General features: G+C 47.8%; 1 protein-coding gene across 3 annotated transcripts in view; it reads right to left on the minus strand.

Annotated features, from left to right (window-relative positions):
* Positions 1–22526, minus strand: part of LOC135195019 (queuine tRNA-ribosyltransferase catalytic subunit 1-like) — a 310854-nt gene extending 288328 nt beyond the window's left edge. For 2 of the 3 annotated variants that reach the window (XR_010310050.1, XM_064221313.1), the window contains exon 1: positions 22355–22524. The gene's annotated coding sequence lies outside the window, so the exon portion shown is untranslated. Of the gene's footprint in view, positions 1–22354 lie in introns of all 3 variants that reach the window. The other variant, XM_064221315.1, reaches the window with a different exon arrangement.
* Positions 22527–24541: the final 2015 nt, after the last annotated feature.

Consider the following 24541-nt stretch of genomic DNA (forward strand, 5'->3'; position numbering starts at 1 on the left):
TAGCCTCACCTTACAATCAGTCCTCACACACTCTGAAACTCACTGCACTTGATCCAGACATCACGTTTACAGAAAAGCCAATCAAAGTCAAAAAAAACGGTCCACTATCGCGTATGCCAATCCAACAATCCAAATCAATACAAAAGACAATCAGATACTTAAATGCGAGCCAAATCCAAAAAATCCTGAGCGGAGGTCTGTAAAATGACAATTTGTCCAAAATTGCATTTTTCCTAACTATACAAACCTGAGGTCCTTTTACAATAGGAGGTACTAGCGGCAGCTGGATAGGTCGTAAGCTTTCGAACAAGGGGTTCGGTAGTTAACTGCTTGTCCGACAGGCGCGCGCGCGCGGACTGGTAGGTAAACAATCACTTTTGCTTTTGGCCCAAGCAAAAACTGCAGAGTGAGGGTGGCATGAGGTGGGGCTATGTGTAAAAGGACTCAGGTTTGTATAGTTAGGAAAAATGCAATTTTGGACAAATTGTTCATTTGTTCCGACACGGCATACAAACCTTCGGTCCTTTTACAATAGGAAGACTCACTTCTTGGTGGAGGGAATCTGAGTCTTTTGTGAACAGACTGGTGTTCGCCCAACCTTGGAATGCCTCCCTGGTCGTAAGAGCGAGGGAGGGATCCAAGCCTCTGTCCGATTGATCGGGGTGTGCACCGCAGGATCAATGGTCAGACCTCTGGACCAAGTACTAAGAGAGAGGCAAGCGTATCTCTTCGTACCAGCAAACAAGAACAAGTTCCTATTTGCAAGAGGCAAACATAACGTTATGGTTTGTCTCTTGTTGGCATCCACTTCCCCCCCCTTGTAGGAGGAAGTGGTGGATATTCGCTCCCATCCCTAGTGAAAGGGATAGGATGGGGCTCTGTCGAGTAGCTCACCGGCATCTCGTCCTTATCCAGCAAGGTGATGACCGTATCCCCCTACCCACAGGTAGAGGGGTAGAAAAAGATAGGAAGAGAAGCCAGTCACTCTCATTCATTCATTATCTATTCTTACAGTCACACCAGGACTCGATGCTGTTCAGCCTGCTAGGGTCTGGGTTAGCTAGACAGCGTGTTGAGCAGCCACCACGGGTCCTAAGGAAAACGATCCAAGGACCTGTGGGCAATATCCAAAAGGTAGAAGGAGGTGCCAGTGGTCTGGTTGTACCAGACCCCTGCCTTCAGTACCTGCGCCACGGAGAAGTCTTGTGTAACTCGAGGGTAGTGTACTTCTAGGTCATCTTGGTGCTGACGAAGAGTCTGTTCAACACTCAGCCTGGGATGTCGAGTTTCTTCAGAAAGCGGCGGTCGCGCTTTCACAGGACAAAGCAGCATCTCCTTCGCCATCGAAGGCGGTGAAGTCCATTAGGGAGGGGATTGTGAAGGACTCTAACCGATCGTCAGGAACCGAAGGGTTCAGAGTCTTCGCTACGAATTCGGTACGAAATCGAGCGTCACGAATCCCCATCCCTGGATGCTTGACTTGCAGGAAAAGTCATGCAATTACTCAGAGGAAAAGAAGGGAATGGTCGTATGACTATCCCTATTCTCGACTTCGGTGATGTCCTGTACCCATACTGGTCTATCCGTCTGCCGCGACGTTGTTGTTCTCGGTAGTGGATAGGACACCGACACTCAATGGTGGGTGTCGATGGTATGGGTACTGTGACAAGCCGTTAGGACGAAGAAAAGATTGTTATGGAACAACCGAACTAAGTCCACAGCGAAGTTCGTAACAGACTTGGGCGCTCTGACAGCGCCTATGACTGCGTTCGGTAGGAGGCAGTTGTCCAAGCACCCGAGCAAGTCACGTGACCTTCGCCTTAAAAGGGTTATGCCAAGAGGACTAAACAAATAATTTGTTCGTCACCGATGCCAGAAGGCAAGGTGATGACTCTCTTAAGGCATGTGCCCAAACAGGCGAAAGTCAATTGCCTTCTAGAGGACCGAGGTCCTTGATGGCAAGATATCTCATAGTATAGTTGATTCTCGGGTAAGGAGAAACAACACTATGTGACGTTGAAGACGAAGGTGTACAGAAAATGCAACCTACGTCTTCACAGCTGAACGAGAGAAGGATTCTCAAGATTCTGAACCTGTGCTACAAAGACTGAGAACGCTAACCGCTATTGATTGCTGTCCGGTGAGGATCGTAGTTGCAATAAAAGCGGAGCGCTTCCAGTAATGAAGACAGGGAACTACTGCCTGAAGAACTGCTTCTCATGGGACTGAACATTTGGAAGTAGAGCTGTCAGGTCGGAGAGGTAGGCGATTGTCTTCTGACATATCTGTTAATTCGGGGCGAGCAATGAAATTGCACACCTACGAATACGAGATATTTGAAGACAAACTCAGATGTCTGCAAAAAATCATTCGCATTATCGCAGTGCGATGCAGCGGTTGACTAGTACAGACTTCTGTACCGTGCGGTAAACAGAAAGATGAAAGAGTCCAAGAGATATCTCTGTTGAAAATTCTCGCAATGTCGAAGGCGATGAAATCGAGCGTCACAGCAGTAGATGGTCCTTCATTATTGCGAGAATCCCCGTTAATCAGAGACCTAAGTCCATGATTGTTGGGCAGAGATATGGTTCGGTAGTCAATCCAACCAGGGGAGAGAGAGACGTAACCGACCGTGCATCTCCGAGACCTAGCTGATACTGAGCCGCTATCAGGCAGTTCAATACGCAGTAGCTCTCGGTGACTCGTCATCCTGAGTTGCCAGGTAATCCATTATTCCACGAAGGAATGCGTTCGGCTAGAACCATCGAGCATAAAGAATACGCTCGAGCAATTATATTTAACCGAACGGATTTCGGTAAATACAAAAAGCTGATTTGGTGTTGTCATGGACAATACCAAGTATCTAAAATCGAAAAACTGATAACTGCTGGGAGGTTGCAGGCAACCCCGAGTTGCAGTTCAATTAAGATACAATTCGTCTCGGTCACAAACCGTAGAGTTAACTACGGTATGCGCCTACCCCACGGACAATTCAACTGTTAAAGAATCATGTCGCGAGGGTAATATACGTAGTATATTTGTAGGTTCTGTACCACGACCTCCATCCTAAAATCTTTTCCCCTCGAGGAATGAGAATAAGGATTGGAGATCGACCGCCTTCGTCTCTAGTCAAGAGAGTGAAGGAGAAGTCTTTCCCAAAGGAAAGCTTCAATGGTGAACAGAATACCGAAGACGATAGTTCAAGCCAAACTGGAAGTTCCCGTCCGTTCTTCTCTATTCCAGGTAAGCGCCTACTGTGAGATACTTTCTTTCAGCAGCAGTCTTCTTCCAAATGCTAGAAATTACAGGAATTCGAGCATAAGCGAGGTTCCGATTATCGTGTAACAATTATCGGGGATTCTCGCTCACTTTGGACCGTGGTCTCGCCTAAGTGTTTGGAGATCGTAAAAAACTCGAACACTCTTGAGTGCGCTAGAAATTCCGTAGAATTCTAAGCACTCTGCGAAACCCCCCACCGAATTCGTCAAACGATATCGGCTGGTGGTCCTCTCGATTCCCGTAGAAAGAAACTCGAGAAAGGGGCAGGATCCCTCTCAATGACCGGGCTTACGTCAGGTAGGACCCGAAGGTCCCCCCGGTAGCGCAGCCCCTAACGTGGGATCTTACAGAGAAATCTCTGTAGGATCCCTCCCCTTTCCCTCGTAGCCGTAAGGAGAGAGGGAATGGGGGAGGAATTGGATACTGCTCGCTTCCCAGCGGAACTAGCAGTTGGAGAAGAAAAGGAGCAGCAGCCATCGCCTTACGGCGATGGCCTCTCAGAGCCTGGGAAAACGTATCGTCAGGAGAAAACGTTTTCCCGAGGAGGGTTACGAACTCATACTGTAGGTAAGTGTCTGCGCCACTGTGAACGTCGTCTGGGTGGGGCTGATCGACACCTGACAGGAGAGAGCCGATACCGCTCCGACTCATTCCAGTCCTCGTCGAGGTCGAAACCTCAGGAGGACCGAAGGGGTATTTAAATACGGTGTCCGAAGACACGTAGAAACGCCTCTGTCGCAGTAGAGGAGGTGAAGTAGCTTGTTCGACCGGCCAGAACTGAGAGAGCCTTCTTGTCCGGAGACGAGAGACTACCTGGTTCAAACACAGTCGGCAAGCTCCGATCGCGGCAGACCCACCGTCGATTTGGGTTCCCTCTCGGGCCCCAAAACGACTCGAGCCGAGACGTGGCTCTGCTGGTGGAAGCGGCGATCCTTCCCCGAGGTCATTGTGCTGACGAATCAGCGCCGTAACCTCGGCAAAGTTCCTCTGGATCTCGGAAGTCACAGCATCTTGCAGAGTGGGACCGTTAAGCCCTTCGAACAAGAGCATATTCCGAGAACCTTCCTCCTAAGAAGGGGGACAGCAACAGCCTCTCGGTCTTCCCCATCCACTTGCGCATACGTCCTGGCCGGTCCAAGAACCGTGCCTGGCACGTAGGGCGTCGTGGTGGGATCATGAGGGGCGCACCCCTCACGATCACTCCTCAATACCTCGCTCCTCCCGGTGTAACCCGAGGAGGTTGAAGGTACGGGAGAGCAGACCTGACGCTCCCTCGTGCTCGCTGGCAGAACCAGCAGGCTTGGAGGGCTGCAGGCGATCGTCAACCGCGGTGGCGATCGAGCTGCAGGCCTGGTCGAACCGTCTCGCTGTGGAGAACGGCTGGACTGAGCACAGCGGCCCCGATCTCGAGTGTCAGAAGAGCTGGTGCTGGTTGCCGTACCCGGTCGCTTTCTGTGAGAGCGACGGTCAGGCGACCTGCAGGCTCCACTCACAGTGAGACGGTGCTTGTCCTCACGGCACGTCACGTCGCTGGTTCCAGCCGTGGCTGGCACCGGCGAACGGGAGGACCTCTTCCCAGCCTCAGCCCGTGGTCGGTCGTGGACCGTCACGTCCCCGGGTAGCCAGCTGTTCGCGCGAGAGTGAGAGCTGGTCTGGTGAGAGTCGCATGAGCGGCTGTCACCAGTCTTCCGCCCCCGCCCTGCCGTGAACCTGACGCTGAGCGGACTCAGAGGTCTGGTTCCTGGCTGCAACGGTCGCTGGTAGACGACCGTACACTCCGGTACCTCCCGCGAACGAGAGCCGAGACGGACCCTGATGCAGTGGCAGAAACCACTGACACCAGGCGAGGAAGTACCGGTGTTAGTAACCGGTATCCCCCTTGGTCCCCGTAGTCTTCTTCCTTGCGGAAGAAGAGACGGGCCCGCTCCCGAAGGAGCAGGAGGACCAGCGGAAGGAACCCTCCCGTCCACCGAGGTGAGACGGGTCCCGAGAAGCTCCCGAGGGAGACTTCTTAGGAGGGAGGAGGCAACCTTCTTCTTCCTCGGCTGTGAAGCCTTAGAAGTCGAAGGGGAAGAGGCGGCAGCCGACGACGATGAAGAAGATGAAGACGACGACGACGACACCTTCCTCCTCTTCTTCGTCAGCTTCCTCAGGACAGACGTAAGATCTGCTATCCAGGGCGGAGCCGGGGCGTGCTGTAGCCGAAGCCACAGGGCCCGGACACACCTGTACAGACAGACCAAAGTCTGGGGTAGTACCCCCACGAACCGGGACGACATCAGCAGGTATGGGCATCTCAGGAACAGCAGGCACAGCCAGCACAGTGGGGGACATCGGTAGGGAACAGGGCCAGCGCAGCAACGGCAGGGAACGCCAGCGCAGCAACGGCAGGGGGACAGCCAGCGCAGCAACTCAGGGACAGCCAGGCAGCACGGCAGGGACATGGCAAGCCCGGCAGAACTGCATGGACAGGTCAACAGGAACGGCAGGTACGGCAGGTAGCACCGGAAACACAGGAAGTGGAGCAGCAGCCAGCAACATCCTGGTACCGGCGGCAGGCAGGTCCAGGGGCGAGCTCTAGGGCAGCGGAAGTGTGGTCGCTGCAGCGCTGGCAACCACGAGCGGCGGCGGCACGCACCCCCTCTCGGTACGGCGAACGGCACTTCACAGCGGCTGTAGGCAACGACCTGTTACCACGTGAGGCGAGTACACCAGGCGGTGAGGAGGGACGTCGTCACCTGGTTGCGTGGTCACCACTCCATGGGTGACCGCAGTAGGCCCAGACATAGAACCGCAGCCCCTGGACACTAGCACGCCCTGCAAATGGAAGGACGCCCATACCTCACCAAGGTCCACCCTGTGGCAGTAGCACCTGCGGAAATAACAGTAGTAGCGATTAGTGTGGGGGAAGTCCCCTCGCGCGGGGGGGTGAGCCCTCTCGAACGAGTGGAAGACCCCTAATACAATTGTACATCGGGCACGAGCGCCCACTCCCCGCGCTCGACGGATCGGGCGAGGAGAAGAACGCCGATAACCTCCCCCCCCCCCAAGGGAAGGGCATCTGTGGGAGCTGAGCGGGTGGGGGTTCTCGTTCCCACACCAGCACAGTACCATGTACCCAACAACAATATAAGAGCCCGAGAGCAATCGTGCCATCGGCCCGAATGCAAGGGCATAAGGATCAATTCCCTGGACTGAGCGGAAACTTGAACCAAATAAATATTGATGCAATCAATAATAAAGGAATAAAATGAAAATGCATCTTTGCATTACGATTCACTTCACAATGAATAAGGGCTCGGATCGAGCGCATTTGCGCCCTCGGTACCGAGCGCAAGGGTAAAAGGATCCATTCTTACCTTTATGGATCAAGGTTTATGGAAACCTTGATCCATAATGAATTGATGCAATCAAAAAAATATATGAAAATGAAAAGAATACTGCGCTTGCGATTTCACTTCATACAAATAAAAAGGGGAAGGATCAATTCCCGGGAAATAGCGGAAACCATTGATCCCAGTAAACAATGCAATCTCAATAAAAAATGAAAAATGAAAAAGAACTGCACTTGCGATTTCACTTCATTCAAATAAAAAGGGGAAAGGATCAATTCCGGGTAAGCTCGGAAACTGATCCAAAATGAGTATTGCTACAATCAAAATAATATGAAAATGAAAAAGAATACTGTACTTGCGATTCCACTTCCATACTGAATAAGTTTTTCCAACCCAAAATATACGCTCGGATGCGAGCGCTCCCGCCCTCGGCACCGAGCATACACAATACGAGGATCATTTCTGGGAAAATGAATTCCCGATTCCCGCACTTACGCCCTTCAGTCCCGGCACTCGGGTAATCGGAGGGCGTGGTGAAACCAAGATCCTTTAATTCACAATTGAATTCAATGGGAATAAATATGAAATGATTGTACTTACAATTCAGTTTCACTAGATAAATAGAAAAAGAAAAACACAATCATGCGAAAGCAAACGACGATGAAGCGGGTCAGAGCGCGATGATACACGTTCCACACGCCAGCAGGCCGAAAGCAAAAGTGTTTGTTTACCTACCAGTCGCGCGCGCGCGCCTGTCGGACAAGCAGTTAACTACCGAACCCTTGTTCGAAAGCTTACGACCTATCCAGCTGCCGCTAGTACCTTCCTATTGTAAAAGGACCGAAGGTTTGTATGCCGTGTCGGAAACAACAGTAGTTTACCGACCGGCGACAGAAAAAAAAAAAAAAAATATGAATAGAAAATGGGAATGGTTCCTGATATCCGCCTCCCAGCGGCGGGAATTGGGTACTACCACCTGGCGCCCAGTGTGTGTGCCGCGAGTTTTGAAATTCTGTCGGACTTCAGAAAATACAGCTATATATATATCTGTCAGGTAAGTGGCATGAACAAAATTGCTATTATACCAGAGAACTGCTAAATTGGACATGTCAGAAGCCTCTGACTCACTCACCTATATAAAAGTGTCGGTATAAAACTGGGGCGGAGTGTTAAACACTACCACAGCAAACCCCTCAATTAGCCTTTGTATAATAGCAATATTTTACTAGAAATAGTGCTAAAGCAGACACATTTCACGGGAGCGACACGGCTGAGCCCAGAAATGATATTGTTAAGATACAATAAAGTTTGTTCATACTTACCTGGCAGATATATATATAGCTGTATTCTCTGAAGTCCGACAGAATTTCTAAAAACTTACGACACACGTAGTGGGAGTTAGGTGGTTAGTACCCATTCCCGCCGCTGGGAGGCGGGTATCAGGAACCATTCCCATTTTCTATCAGATTTTCTATCTCCACTGTCTCCTGAGGGGAGGTGGGTGGGTACTTTAAATATACTATGTATCTGCCAGGTAAGTATGAACAAAGTTTATTGTATCTTAACAATATCATTTTGCTCATGAAACTTACCTGTCAGATATATATATAGCTGAATCCCACCTTTGGCGGTGGGAAAGACAGAATAGGATTTTAGGAAACATATACATGTAGATGATTGACATCTTGGTTCCTTACCTGTTAGCATAGCTGACTTCGTGATTACTTGTCACCCAAGCCTGCTTCTGCTTTACTAGAGTTGCCAGCAAGGTAGTGACCTGTGTAGCTGGTGTGCTTTAGATGATCTGTCAACGGGGACGTGACCACAATGTGACTAGACCATGACCAAACTTATGAGGGCAATGAAGCAAAACCACCACCTAAGCTAGCTTAACAAAATAACTCCCACATATAAAGGCTAACGGAAGGGAAGTCCGCATTCGGCGACCAACCCTACAACCAAAAAACAATGCAAAGATTAAAAAACCCACCTACCCTTTTCTATGGGAAAGGATAAGTGCTACTTCCTGCCCCCAAAATAGTGTCTGCAGCAACGTATGGCCCTAGAGAGTAACAGTTCTCGTACGTCGTTCTCACCTCCCGCAGGTAGTGCGAGGCGAACACTGAGTTACTCCGCCAAAAGGTGGCACTCAAAATGTCGTTGAGAGTCATGTTTTTCTGGAAGGCTACCGAGGTCGAAATAGCCCTCACCTCGTGGGCGTTCACCTTTAACGGCCTCAAGTAACTGTTATTGCATGATGAGTGCGCCTCCTTTATGGTGTCCCTCAAGAAGAATGCCAGAGCATTTTTAGACATAGGCATATCTGGTCTCTTGACTGAACACCATAAGTTCTCAGAAGAACCTCTACAATTCTTCGTTTTCCGCAGGTAGGTTCTTAAGAGCCCTGACAGGGCACAGGACTCTTTCTGGCTCTTGACCAATGATCTCTGCCATACCCTTAATCTCGAAAGACTTAGGCCAAGGGTAGGAGGGATTTTCATTTTTTGCCAGAAATGTCATCCCCAAAGAGCAAACTGCATTATGCCCTTTGAAACCGACGTGCTTACTGATCGCTTGTATTTCACTAACTCTTTTTGCCATCGCCAGAGCAGTTAGGAAAATAGTCTTTCTAGTTAAGTCTCAAAAAGACGCAGCGTGAAGTGGTTCAAAGCGACCCGACATCAAAAACTTAAGGACCATGTCTAAGTTCCAAGAAGGCAACTTAGGGAGAGGCACCTTGGTGGTCTCAAACGATCTCAAGAGATTGTGAAGATCTTTGTTATTCGCTAGGTCCAGTCCTCTATGGCGAAAGACTACAGATAAAACGCTTCTGTAGCCTTTAATCGTTGGCACTGCTAACTTTAAATCTCGTCTGAGATAAAGGAGAAAGTCGGCGATCTGGCTCACAGAGGTCGTGGTAGAGGAAACGCCCTTCTTCCTGCACCAGTTCCTAAAAGCTGCCCACTTCGATTGGTACACAGCGATCGATGAAGGCCTCCTTGCGGTGGCGATAGCTTTAGCCACAGGTTTTGAAAAACCTCTCGCTCTGGCCAACTTCTGGATAGTCTGAACGCAGTCAGACTCAGAGCGGAGAGGTTTTTGTAGTACCTCTCAAAGTGGGGCTGTTTGAGTAGATCTCTCCTTGACGGAAGCATTCTCGGAAAGTCTACCAGGAAGGACATTACCTCTGTGAACCAGTCTGCCGCAGGCCAGAAGGGGGCGATCAACGTTAACCTCGTCCCTTCTGAAGCTGCAAACTTTCTCAGCACTTCTCATAGTATCTTGAATGGGGGAAATGTGTAGAGATCCAGCCCCATCCAATCCCAAAGCAGGGAGTCTATTGCCACTGCTCCTAGATCCAGAACAGGGGAGCAATAGAGAGGAAGCCATGTTGTCCTCGATGTCGCAAAAATGTCCACTAGAGGACATCCCCAAAGACTCCACAGCTCCTGGCATACCTCCTAGTGGAGGGTCCACTCCGTCGGCAGCAGTTGTCCTTGCCGACTGAGGAGGTCCGCACGGACGTTCTCGACTCTGGCGAAGAACCTTGTGAGGATCGTGACTTCTCTCGTTTTCGCCCGTAGAAGAATCCCCTTTGCCAGAGCGAACAGGGAGCGAGAGTGCGTTCCTCCTTGCTTCTTTAAGTAGGCCAGGGCTGTGGTGTTGTCCGAGTTGACCTGGAATACGCGACGGGAGACTTTGTCTTGAAAGAACTGGAGCGCCAACTGGATTGCTGCCAGCTCTTTGATGTTGATATGCCAAGCTACCTGTTCCCCTCTCCAGGTGCCTGACACTTCCTCCCCCCCTAGTGTTGCTCCCCACCCCGTGGAAGACGCGTCGGAGAACAACACTAGGTCGGGGCTCTGAAGCTTGAGGGAAATTCCCTCTGACAGCTTCAGCGGATCGAGCCACCATCTTAGATGGCTTTTTACCTCTTCTGAGATTGTCAGAATCATGTCGAGGTTGTTCTTGTCTGTCCAGCTGTCCGACAGGAAGAACTGAAGAGGTCTGAGGTGCAGCCTCCCCAGGGAAACAAACTTCTCCAGCGAGGAAATGGTCCCCAGCAGACTCATCCATTCCCTCACCGAGCATGAATCCTTCCCTAGAAAGGCTGATACTTTCTCTAAGCCTTGTTGCTGACGTTCCTGGGACGGAAAAGCTTGAAAAGCCACTGAATCCATCTGAATCCCCAGATACACGATGGACTGTGTTGGGGTCAGATGTGACTTTTCGAAGTTTACCAGAAGCCCCAGGGACGTAGCTAAGGTCAAAGTCGTTTGCAGGTCCTCCAGGCACCGGGCTTGCGAAGAGGCTCGTATGAGCCAGTTGTCCAGATAGAAAGAGATCCTGATGTTGTCGAGATGGAGCCACCTCGCCACATTCTTCATCAAGATGGTGAACACAAACAGGGCCGTGCTCAGTCCGAAACAAAGAGCCCTGAACTGAAATACCTTCCCTTTCAGGACGAACCGAAGGTACTTCATTGAATGGGGATGTATCGGGACGTGGAAATAAGCGTCCTGAAGGTCGAGTGATACCATCCAATCTCCAGGTCTTAAGGCTCCAAGAACTGACTGAGGTGTCTCCATCTTGAACCTCTGCTTCTCCACATAGAGGTTCAGACGACTTACACCCAATACCGGCCGCCAACCTCCAGACTGTTTTGGAACCAGGAACAATCTGTTGTAAAAGCCTGGTGATTCCAGGTCCAAGACCTGTTCCACTGCTCCCTTCTCGAGCAGATCGAAAAGTATCCGTTGCTTCTCCTGACAATACGACGGAGACAAGTCCCTGGGAGTTGTACACAGCGGGGGCGGCTTCACGAAAGGGACCTTGTATCCTTTCTCTAGGATGTTGAGAGACCAGATGTCCGCCTCTCTCTCCAGGCTTCCACGAAAAACCGTAGCCTGGCTCCTACCGGCGACTGAAGGACATATTTCTCATTTCTTGCCCCTAGACTTAGCAGGGGCTCTTCCTCTGGGAAGGCTTCTTCCTCGGGGGGAAGATCTAGCAGATGTTCCACCACGAAAGGGCTTCTGTCTTTTAATAGATTGACTTCCTGAAGACGTCGAAGGGCCAGCAGGACGTCATGACGATTGGGCCAAAAGATCTTGAGTGGCCTTTCTTGTAAACTGACAGCCAGATCCTTTACCATAGCCTGGGGGAAGAGATGGTTCGAAAAGGAAGCAAACAACAGTTCTGCCTTCTGCTACCCACTCAATTTGTGAAACAGAATAAAATGACAATTTGTCCAAAATTGCATTTTTCCTAACTATACAAACCTGAGGTCCTTTTACAATAGGAAGGTACTAGCGGCAGAAGGTACTAGCGGCAGCTGGATAGGTCGTAAGCTTTCGAACAAGGGGTTCGGTAGTTAACTGCTTGTCCGACAGGCTTGTGCGCGCGCGACTGGGAGGTAGGTAAACAAACTTTTTTGCTTTTGGCCCAAGCAAAAACTGCAGAGTGAGGGGTGGCATGAGGTGGGACTATGTGTAAAAGGACCTCAGGTTTGTATAGTTAGGAAAAAATGCAATTTTGGACAAATTGTCATTTGTTCCGACACGGCATACAAACCTCGGTCCTTTTACAATAGGAAGACTCACTTCTTGGTGGGAGGAATCTGAGTCTTTGTGAACAGACTGGTGTTCGCCCAACCTTGGAATGCCTCCCTGGTCGTAAGAGCGAGGGAGGGATCCAAGCCTCTGTCCGATTGATCGGGGTGTGCACCGCAGGATCAATGGTCAGACCTCTGGACCAAGTACTAAGAGAGAGGCAAGGCGTATCTCTTCGTACCAGCAAACAAGAACAAGTTCCTATTTGCAAGAGGCAACATAAAGTTATGGTTTGTCTCTTGTTGGCATCCACTTCCCCCCCCACCTTGTAGGAGGAAGTGGTGGATATTCGCTCCCATCCCTAGTGAAAGGGATAGGATGGGGCTCTGTCGAGTAGCCTCACCGGCATCTCGTCCTTATCCAGCAAGGTGATGACCGTATCCCTCTACCCACAGGTAGAGGGGAGAAAAAGATAGGAAGAGAAGCCAGTCACTCTCTCATTCACTTATCTATTCTTACAGTCACACCAGGACTCGATGCTGTTCAGCCTGCTAGGGTCTGGGTTAGCTACACAACGTGTTGAGCAGCCACCACGGGTCCCAACGGAAAACGATCCAAGGACCTGTGGGCAATATCCAAAAAGGTAGATGGAGGTGCCAGTGGTCTGGTTGTACCAGACCCCTGCCTTCAGTACCTGCGCCACGGAGAAGTTCTTGCGTAACTCGAGGGAGTGTACTTCTAGGTCATCTTGGTGTGACGAAGAGTCTTCAAACACTCAGCCTGGGATGTCGAGTTTCTTCAGAAAGCGCGGTCGCGCTTTCACAGGACAAAGCAGCATCTCCTTCGCATCGAAGGCGGTGAAGTCCATTAGGGAGGGGATGTGAAGGACTCTAACGATCGTCAGGAACCGAAGGGTTCAGAGTCTTCGCTACGAATTCGGTACGAAATCGAGCGTCACGAATCCCCATCCCCTGGATGCTTGACTTCGCAGGAAAGTCATGCAATTACCTCAGAGGAAAAGAAGGGAATGGTCGTATGACCTATCCCTCTTCTCGACTTCGGTGATGTCTGTACCCATACTGGTCTATCGTCTGCAGCGAAGTTGTTCTTCTCGGTAGTGGATAGGACACCGACACTCAATGGTGGGTGTCGATGGTATGGGTACTGTGACAAGCCGTTAGGACGAAGAAAAGACTGTTATGGAACAACCGAACTAAGTCCACAGCGAAGTTCGTAACAGACTTGGGCGCTCTGACAGCTGCCGACTGACTGCGTTCGGTAGGAGGCAAGTTGTCCAAGCAACCCGAGCAAGTCACGTGACCTTCGCCTTAAAAGGGTTATGCCAAGAGACTAAACAAATAATTTGTTCGTCACCGATGCCAGAAGGCAAGGTGATGACTCTCTTAAGGCATGTGCCCAACAGGCGAAAGTCAATTGCTTCTAGAGACCGAGGTCCCTGATGGCAAGATATTCATAGTATAGTTGATTCTCGGCTAAGGAGAAACAACACTATGTGCGTTGAAGACGAAGGTGTACAGAAAATGCAACCTACGTCTTCACAGCTGAAACCGAGAGAAGGATTCTCAAGATTCTGAACCTGTGCTACAAAACATGAGAACGCTAACCGCTATTCATTGCTGTCCGGTGAGGATCGTAGTTGCAATAAAAGCGGAGCGCTTTTCAGTAATGAAGACAGGGTAAATACTGCCTGAAGAACTGCTTCTCATGGGCGTGAACATTTGGAAGTAGAGCTGTCAGGTCGGAGAGTAGGCGATGTCTTCTGACATCTGTTAATTCGGGGCGAGCAATGAATAATTGCACACCTACGAATACGAGATATTTTGAAGACAAACTCAGATGTCTGCAAAAATCATTCGCATTATCGCGGTGCGATGCAGCGGGTGACTAGTACAGACTTCTGTTACCGTGCGGTAAACAGAAAGATGAAAGAGTCCAAGAGATATCTCTGTTGAAAATTCTCGCAATGTCGAAGGCGATGAAATCGAGCGTCACAGCAGTAGATGGTCCTTCATTATTGCGAGAATCCCCGTTAATCAGAGACCTAAGTCCATGATTGTTGGGGCAGAGATACGTTTGGTAGTCAATCAAACCAGGGGAGAGAGAGACGTAACCGAACGTTCATCTCGAGGACCTAGCTGATACTGAGCCCGCTATCAGGCAGTTCAATACGCAGTAGCTCTGGTGACTCGTCATCCTGAGTTGCCAGGTAATCCATTATTCCACGAAGGGATGCGTTCGGCTAGAACCATCGAGCATAAAGAATACGCTCGAGCAATTATATTTAACCGAAACGGATTTCGGTAAATACAAAAGCTGATTTGGTGTTGTCATGACAATACCAAGTATCTAAAATCGAATGATAACTGCTGGGAGGTTGCAGGCAACCCCGAGTTGCAGTTCAATTAAGATACAATTCGTCTCGGTCACAAACCGTAGAGTTAACTACGGTATGCGCCTACCCCCCGGACAATTCAACTGTTAAAAGAATCATGTCGCGAGGGTAATATCGTAGTATATTTGTAGGTTCTGTACACGACCTCCATCCTAAATTCTTTCCTCTCGAGGAATGAGAATAAGGATTGGAGATCGACCGCCTTCGTTCTCTAGTCAAGAGAGTGAAGGAGAAGTCTTTCCCAAAGGAAAGCTTCAATGGTGAACAGAATACCGAAGACGATAGTTCAAAGCCAAACTGGAAGTTCCCGTCCGTTCTTCTCTATTCCAGGTTAATCGCCTACTGTGAGATACTCTTCTTTCCGCAGCAGTCTTCTTCCAAATGCTAGAAATTACAGGAATTCGAGCATAAGCGAGGTTCCCGATTATCGTGTAACAATTATCGGGGATTCTTGCTCACTTTGGACCGTGGTCTCGCCTAAGTGTTGGAGATCGTAAAAAAACTCGAACATCTGAGTGCGCTAGAAATTCCGTAGAATTCTAAGCACTCTGCGAAACCCCCCACCGAACTTCGTCAAACGATATCGGCTGGTGGTCCTCTCGATTCCCGTAGAAATCGAGAAAGGGGCAGGATCCCTCCTCAATGACCGGGGCTTACGTCAGGTAGGACCCGAAGGTCCCCCCGGTAGCGCAGCCCCTAACGTGGGATCTTACAGAGAAATCTCTGTAGGATCCCTCCCCTTTCCCTCGTAGCCGTAAGGAGAGAGGGAATGGGGGAGGAATTGGATACTGGCTCGCCTTCCCAGCGGAACTAGCAGTTGGAGAAGAAAAGGAGCAGCCATCGCCGGCCTCTCAGAGCCTGGGAAAACGTATCGTCAGGAGAAAACGTTTTCCCGAGGAGGGTTACGAACTCATACTGTAGGTAAGTGTTCTGCCGCCACTGTGAAACGTCGTCGGGTGGTGGGGCTGATCGACACCCCTGACTAGGAGAGAGCCGATACCGTCCTCCGACTCATTCCAGTCCTCGTCGAGGTCGAAACCTCAGGAGGACCGAAGGGTATTCAAATACGGTGTCCGAAGACACGTAGAAACGCCTCTGTCGCAGTAGAGGAGGTGAAGTAGCTTGTTCGACCGGCCAGAACTGAGAGAGCCTTCTTGTCCGGAGACGAGAGACTACCTGGTTCAACACAGTCGGCAAGCTCCGATCGCGGCAGACCCACCGTCGATTTGGGTTCCCTCTCGGGCCCCAAAACGACTCGAGCCGAGACGTGGCTCTGCTGGTGGGAGCGGCGATCCTTCCAGAGGTCGTTGTGCTGACGAATCACGCCATAACCTCGGGGCAAAAGTTCCTCTGGATCTCGGAAGTCACCAGCATCTTGCAGAGTGGGACCGTTAAGCCCTTCGAACAAGAGCATATTCCGAGAACCTTCCTCCTAAGAAGGGGGAACAGCGACAGCCCTCTCGGTCTTCTCCATCCACTTGCGCATACGTCCTGGCCGGTCCAAGAACCGTGCCTGGCACGTAGGGCGTCGTGGTGGGATCATGAGGGGCGCACCCCTCACGATCCCTCCTCAATACCCTCGCTCCTCCCGGTGTAAACCCGAGGAGGTTGAAGGTACGGGAGAGGCAGACCTGACGCTCCCTCCTCGCTCGCTGGCAGAACCAGCAGGCTGGGAGGGCTGCAGCGATCGTCAACCCGCGTGGCGATCGAGCTGCAGGCCTGGTCGAACCGTCTCGCTGTGGAGAACGGCTGGACTGAAGCACAGCGCCCCTCAGCCGATCTCGAGTCAGAAGAGCTGGTGCTGGTTGCCGTACCCACCCGATCGCCTCTCTGAGAGCGACGGTCAGGCGACCTGCAGGCTCCACTGTCACAGTGAGACCGGTGTTGTCCTCACGGCACGTCACGTCGCTGGCTCCAGCCGTGGCTGGTACCGGCGAACGGGAAGGACCTCTTCCTTAGCCTCAGCCCGTGGCCTGTCGTGGACCGTCACGTCCCCGGGTAGCAGCTGGTCGCCGCGAGAGCGAGAGCTGGTCTTGGTGTGAGTCGCGTGAGCGGCTGTCACCAGTCTTCCGCCCCGTGCCGTGAACCTGACGCTGAGCGCAGCTCCGAGGTCTGGTTCCGTGGCTGCTTGGCGGTCGCTGGTAGGCAAAACCGTACCACTCGGTACCTCCCCGACGCAACGAGAGTCCGCAGACTGACCCTGATGCAGTGGCAGAACCACTGACACCGAGGTGAGGAAGTACCGGTGTTAGCCGGTACTCCTCTGGTCCCCGTAGTCTCTCCTTGCGGAAGAAGAGACGGGCCCCGCTCCCGAAGGAGCAGGAGGACCAGCGGAAGGAACCCTCCCGTCCCACCGAGGTGAGACGGTCCCGAGAAGCTCCCGAGGAGAATTCCTTAGGAGGGAGGAGGCAAACCTTCTTCTTCCTCGGCTGTGAAGCCTTAGAAGTCGAAGGGGAAGAGGCGGCAGCCGACGACGATGAAGAAGATGAAGACGACGACGACGACACCTTCCTCCTCTTCTTCGTCAGCTTCCTCAGGACAGACGTAAGATCTGCCATCCAGGGCGGAGCCGGGGCTGCTGTAGCCGAAAGCCACAGGGCCCGGACTCACCTGTACAGACAGACCATAGTCTGGGGTAGTACCACCACGAACAGGACGACGTCAGCAGGTATGGGCATCTCAGGAACAGCAGGCACAGCCAGCACAGCATCGGTAGGGACAGCCAGCGCAGCAACGGCAGGGACAGCCAGCGCAGCAATGGCAGGGACAGCCAGCGCAGCAACTGCTCATGGGACAGTCAGCCAGAATGGGCAGGTACGGCAGGCAGCACCGGAAACACAGGAAGTGGAGCAGCAGCCAGCAACATCCTGGTACCGGCGGCAGGTCCAGGGGCGAGCTCTAGGGCAGCGGAAGTGTGGTCGTTGCAGCGCGGCAACCACGAGCGGCGGCGGCACGCCCCCCTCTCGGTACGGCGAACGGCCACTTCACAGCGGCTGTAGGCAAGACTGTTACCACGTGAGGCGAGTACACCAGGTGAGGTAGGACGTCGTCACCTGGAGCGTGGTCACCTCCATGGGTGAACCAGCAGTAGGCCCAGACCATAGAACCGCAGCCGGCTGGACACTAGCACGCTGAACAATTGGAAGGGGACGCCCATACCTCACCAAGGTCCACCTCGTGGCAGTAGCACCTGCGGAAATAACAGTAGTAGCGATTAGTGGGGGGGAAGTCCCCTCGCGCGGGGGGGTGAGCCCTCTCCGAACGAGTGGAAGACCCCGAATACAATTGTACATCGGGCACCGAGCGCCCTCCCCCCGCGCTCGACGGATCGCGAGGAGAAGAACGCCGATAACCCTCCCCCCCCCCAGGGGAAGGGCCATCAGTGGCATCTGTGAGTGTGGCGGGGGGGGGGGGGGGGGTGTTCTCGTTCCCCACCCCAGCACAGCACCATGTACCCAACAATAATATAAGAGCCCGAGAGCAATCGTGCCCTCGGCCCGAATGCAAGGGCATAAGGATCAATTCCTGACTGAGCGGAACTTGAACCAAATATATGATGCAATCAATAATAAAAGGAATAAAATGAAAAAGAATCTTGCATTACGATTCACTTCACAATGAATAAGGGCTCGGATCGAGCGCATTTGCGCCCTCGGTACCGAGCGCAAGGGTAAAAGGATCCATTCCCGATTATGAATGGAAACCTTGATCCATAATGAATTGATGCAATCAAAAATATATATGAAAATGAAAAAGAATACTGCCCTTGCGATTTCACTTCATTCAAATAAAAAGGGAAAGGATCAATTTCAGGTAAGCTCGGAAACTGATCCAAAAAGAGTATTGCTACAATCAAAATAAATATGATGAAAAAAAGAAAATATGTACTTGCGATTCCACTTCCATACAGAATAAGTTTTCGTGCGCGCGCATTCGCTCTGGCAACGAGCATAACAGGTCAAAAAAAATATAAATGAAAAGAGCACTACTTACGATTTTCATCTACACATTTCTAACCAAAATATACGCTTGGAGCGAGCGCTCTCCCGCCACCCTCGGCACCGAGCATACACAATACGAGGATCATTTCTGGGATAAAATGAATTCCCGCACTTACGCCCTTCAGTCCCGGCACTCGGGTAAACGGAGGGCGTGGAGAAACCAAGATCCTTTAATTCACAATTGAATTCAATGGAAATAAATATGAAATGATTGTACTTACAATTCAGTTTCACTAGATAAATAGAAAAAGAAAAACACAACCATGCGAAAGCAACGACGATGAAGCGGGCAGAGAGCGATGATACACATCCACACGCCAGCAGGCCGAAAGCAAAAGTGATTTGTTTACCTCCCAGTCGCGCGCGCGCGCCTGTCGGACAAGCAGTTAACTACCGAACCCCTTGTTCGAAAGCTTACGACCTATCCAGCTGCCGCTAGTACCTTCTGCCGCTAGTACCTTCCTATTGTAAAAGGACCGAAGGTTTGTATGCCGTGTCGGAACAAAGAGCCAATCAGGTTTGAGAGCTGTTCAATTAGGTACCCACATTTCCTGATGAAAACAACAAAAGATGTTCTAAATAGCTAGCCATGCTTGACATCATTTTCCACAATGTGCTTAGGCAAAAAAATCCTATCAGGTGTTCCCCACATTACAATGTCGACATGGGTACTAGCCTGTAGGCACTATATGCAAAATGGGGCTGTTTAAGCGTAAGACCAGGGACTTTCAATATTATACAATACACATACAAAAGGAATAAGTAAATATAAACAAAAACATAAGCAAAAGGTCATCATTACGGTTGTCAACTGGTGGGAACAGGACGAGGTAGCCTATTAGGCTAGGTAAGTAAGCTAGGCTAGTCTCCAGTTTTACCGTAACCTTGCTACTAGACTATAGTAGCTAGCAAGGTCTAGAGAGTATAGGAGGTCTTGTCAGTGCTGACCCAAAATAAGCCTCTTCTGCGCAGGTCGAGAGCGTGACGTCAACTCAATCTCGCCTTATGCTACCACTAGGAAGATTCTTTATTAATCTAATGGACAACAGCAGAAATATACATGTGTTTGCGGATGCTCCACACCTAGTTAAGCTTTTTAGAAATAACTTTCTTGACCATGACAATGGATTCATATTGCCGAATGGTACGTAGTACATATGCTCACAATGGTCCAGTTAGAGAGTTAATAAAGAGGAGCAAAGTGGTCTTCGGACAGCTTAAAAACTTACCAAAAAACATATCAATGTTATTATAGGTGTGCAATGAATGAGAGCTAAACTTGCTGTGCAACTGCTCTCCAAAAGTACCTATAAATCTATTGATCACTTCACCAACCAAGGAAATTTGAAGAGAAGGACGGGAAAATTAAAAGCCAGGATATTTCTATATAAGCATTCCGCATCGTTCGTCCCCGCAAATACAAAAGCCACCAGGAATTGGGGCATCAAATGTATTTCACAGAGTTTATTACGAGCCTCTGGGGGTTAATTACAGTCGTCCGAATAAATATTACTTAAAATTCTTGTTCAGGAGATAAAACTGCATAGAAAAACCGCAACTGCCATAGTTTGGCTGCCGCGGAATAGTAATATAGGTCTACCAAAGCTATCTCATTCGGCTTGTTAATAGATAGTTTGATTTGTTTAATTCTAAACTGCCAACATATAGGAAATCATCAAAAAATGCTTAAAGGACCAAACCTGTAAATGCAAGACAATATCTTGCAAGACGCGAGTAAAACCGCTAGAGAAATAAAGAGTGATGAAAAGTAAATTAATTTATCTTTTGTGTAACTTGCTGAAAATGGTAAAATAAAAACTGGGCATGACGTATACTCTAAATTACATACTAAATCAGGTTTGGTTGGGGCACTTTTTGGTTACATAAGTCAAATGGGAGAGTACGATCAGCACCCATCACCAGTTGCATTTAAAAATCGTCTCAGAGCCCACCTTTTAGGAAAAGACACCACACTTGTAAGCTCAAAGAGCAATGTTCAAAAATGCAACAGTGAAAATGTAACATCCACCTCATTGTCTCACGTCCCTGACAAGCAAGACACATCGTTCGAAGACGAAGGAAATTCTCTTCAGAAAGAACCCAGTTTATTAGTAATTTTATTTTGCTCACCAGAATTTAATAAGAATGATCAGTCATGAATTTAAAGACCAGGAAGTTGAAGAACAAACATGGGAAGATGCCATAGAAGAAGAAGAATAAGGTTTGCGAAATGTTGGCATTTTCATTGCTCACAAGTTTCCACAACTGGAACATTTGGGAGCAAAAGTAACAAAGGAGATGACACATGGATTGGTGCCATAAGCTTTAAGGAGGGCAAACTAATGAAACCTAGTGTTTCTTGATCATTTGAAGTGTATGGATAAGCTGTTTGATTCTCACCATGGGGGGAGAAAAATGTTTTAACAGCAGTAAAAGTGGCGATCATTAGATTATTGGATATAATTAGCAGTCACATCCAAATAACTTCAGAAGTCAAAATATTCTGTTAGATGCCGTACATTTGTTAGAATTCAAGAACTGAAGTCACATTAGTAGTTCAGGAAAAGCGGTGAATAAGATGAAAAAGAGCAGCAACATAATTAGTAATTTAATGTTAAAATATGTGCGAAGTGTGATTGTATGGAGATTTGTTTAATGTGTATAATTCTAGAAATATATTATTGTTCAGAATTACAACTCCCTAATGATTATTATATATATTGAAATAGTTTTTTATCCATTATTTTTCTGAACAAACAGATAATATTATTTAATGACAGAAAAAAAAAAGAAGAAAGCAAAGGTAGGTTTTCTATAATTTCAATGTCGTTTGGCAAAAATGTTCTAATAATATCTTATGATTATTCAATTTAACATCGTAGAATGAAGAACCTTCATCTGACTATTACTTTAATTATCGAACAGCTTTGAGTATTTAGAAAAATAAAAAAGTAATGCGACTTTGCGTATGAACAAAGCAAAAAGATAATTCTCAGAAAAAAAGGGAAAATTTTCACCTAAAAAGGAACTAAGCTACCTACCAAGTAGGCTTTTAGGTACCAACTAGCCTAATAGGTATTACTACCTATACTCTGTTTTTTTTCCATCTGTCCATCAGCCTGTGGTGTTTTCGCATGGTAACACTGCGTCCCGTGCTTTGAATAGTTATGCTATGTGTAAGTTTTAGGTAAATAAACAGATATCTGGGTGTACATTTGCAACTGAAAAGTGTTTTAATAATTTTCAGTATGCGTTTACACCGTTAATATTCGAAATAGGATAATATTTAAAGCCCGGGACGCAGTGTTTCCATGCACAAACACCGCAGGTGGATGGACAGATGGAAAAAACAGAGTATAGCCTATAGGAAGGTAGGTACTTAGGTAGGTACCTACCTAGTACTTGGTAGGTACTAGGCTAACTACCTTACCTACCTACCTATACCTAGCCTAGGCTAATTTTAAAATTGACTATAACTGATTCACTTAAGGTAGATTCTCGGATGAGCCTTATTCTTACGAGACGTTTGTTTGGTGGCCGCTGATTGGCTGGTACCGGGAGGTAGGCAGCTCCCAGCCATCAGCGGCGCCAACTAACGTCTCGTAGGCATAGGGATCATCCAAGAATCTACCTTGTAAGTGAACCAGTTATAGGTAAGCCTAGCGGCCAACCTACGGCAGATCTCCGGCTCATGTTTTATATCATGAATTGAACCTTAATAATTATCGAAATTCAAAAACGTATTGTCTAGTTATCCATTCGAAAAATACTTACCTTTAAAATTCGAGCCAGTTTCAAGCATTACCTAGTGGTGACACGATTGTTGAATTGTTCACAAACCTGTGCTGTTTGCTAGTAGTAGTAGTGGGTGGGATATGCCTTTGAAACGGCTCCCTTGCTTCTTTTATTCCTCCTTTGCTTGTGTTTGCTTGAGCTTCTTCTCTCTGAAATACCACATTTTTTTCTTTTAAAATCTTTCCGATTCTCCACTTCTCCCTCATTAGTACTACAATAAGATTATATTTGCTACTAATTCCTCTTTATTTTCTTGATATGGTTGCTGCATAAAGCTATATCTATTCTAATTTCATTGTATGCTGGACAGTAAAGTAAGCAAATGTTCTATTTCAATTTTGTTACCTCACAGTATAAAATTTTGTATCTTCTCCTTTTATCCTATTTCTATCATTTAATCCTAGTATACCTAGTCTGGCCCTACTGATCAGCATTGTTTTTTTCAGTGTTATCTACCAGATTTCTTCTCTTATGTTTTCTTTATATTTTCTGTAGATTCTTAATGTTGACTTTTCATTCATTTCTTTCTGCCATATTTTTCTGTCCCAATTGTTTATTATTTCCTTAACTGTTTGTCTTTAACTGCTTCAATTTTACTTAAGTTTATATTTAGTTCTTTCATATACTCTTTTACTTGCATATCCAGGGTTTTTTTGTTTTCATACTTGATCCATTGTTATCTCATATAGGAGCCTATTTCCACCATTCTTCAGTGTATGTTTCAGGTAGAAAAAGTTTATTCTTCATATCTCTAGATTGGCAGGAATGAGGCCCCACCCCTATTTCAGATCTTAACGCACAACTTGCTGTGTAACTTGGCGCTTTCAATATTGCTCTGTATACTTTATTATCTATCTTCTGCAATTCATTTATTGTTTCCTGTCAAGTTTCATGACTTCCATTGCATACATGAATGAAGGCATCGCTAGTCCTTTCCAGTACAATTTTTCTTTTCCTATTTTTACCCTGCTACAGCTTTTATTGATGACTGCATTAGCCATATTTGCCATCTGCTTTGCTTTAATTTGGGCCCTTTTTATTTGTTCTCTGAAGCAGTCTTTCATGTTGATTGTTACTCCTAGGTATTTATATTCTTAACTATTTTATTCCTTCTATGTGCTTCCATATTCTCCACATCATCGATACTGTACCAGTCGTTATATATTAGATGTTACTCTTGTCCTTGTTTATGTTTAGGCCACATTCACCCGCGATTTCCATAAGGGTTTTTATTGATTTTGTTATTTCTTCTAGTGTGTGCCCTAGTATTAACCCGTCGTCTGCATATAGTAGTGCCACTATCCTTATTACTTCATTTCTGAAACATTCTGTTGTATTTCTAATTTTTCTATTATCAGGTACGTTATTAATAGAAAGAATATGGTTGAGCCATTGCATCCCTGTCTTATTCCATTAGTTACATTTAGTTCTTTTTGTTCTATATTGTTAAGGCATAGGCTTGTTACATCATTTGTATATACTTTGCAACTGTATTTATTACTTCCGCATGTAGTGTATAATTTCATCATGACTCAATGAGCTTTTTCCTATTAACTGAGTCAAATGCTTTTTGGAAGTCTATTGATACTACAAATAATGGGTCCTTTTTCTTCTGTAAGTTTCTTGTATGCAGTATTGTAAGATATATAAATTATCGATTCCTCTCTGTTTGCGTAAAGCCGGATTGCAGTTCATTCATTTTCCTATATATATGTTTTTCTATTTTGGTTCTCAGGATCCCCATGAAGATTTTATATGATGCATTTGTTAGAGCAATTGGCCTTAGATCTTTGACTGTGGGGTTTTGTTTTTTGGGCGTGAGTGTTGTTTTTGACTTAAACCAGCTTTTTCTGCGTTTTCCTGCCTTCAGTATTTCATTTAAACATTCTGCCAATTCTTTTTGGAGGTTGTTACTTTGTAAGAGTAATTTGAACAGTACTGGCTTCATTCCATCTGGTCCTGGTGCTTTTTTTGTCGTCATTTTCTCAAGTTGATTTTTTACATCTTTCTTCTGTTATGTGGATTTCTTCCATGGGTCTAATCTCTGTCTCGTTTTGTCATACACTCCATGCATAGTTCTCTTAAAGATATATGGCATTTCATCTGCTGTCCTAATCTTTTCACTATTGCTTCCATGTCATGTTTGTACTGTTCTTTTCTTGCTTT

This window comes from Macrobrachium nipponense, chromosome 15 (assembly GCF_015104395.2).
Source record: "Macrobrachium nipponense isolate FS-2020 chromosome 15, ASM1510439v2, whole genome shotgun sequence".
Classification (NCBI taxonomy): domain Eukaryota; kingdom Metazoa; phylum Arthropoda; class Malacostraca; order Decapoda; family Palaemonidae; genus Macrobrachium; species Macrobrachium nipponense.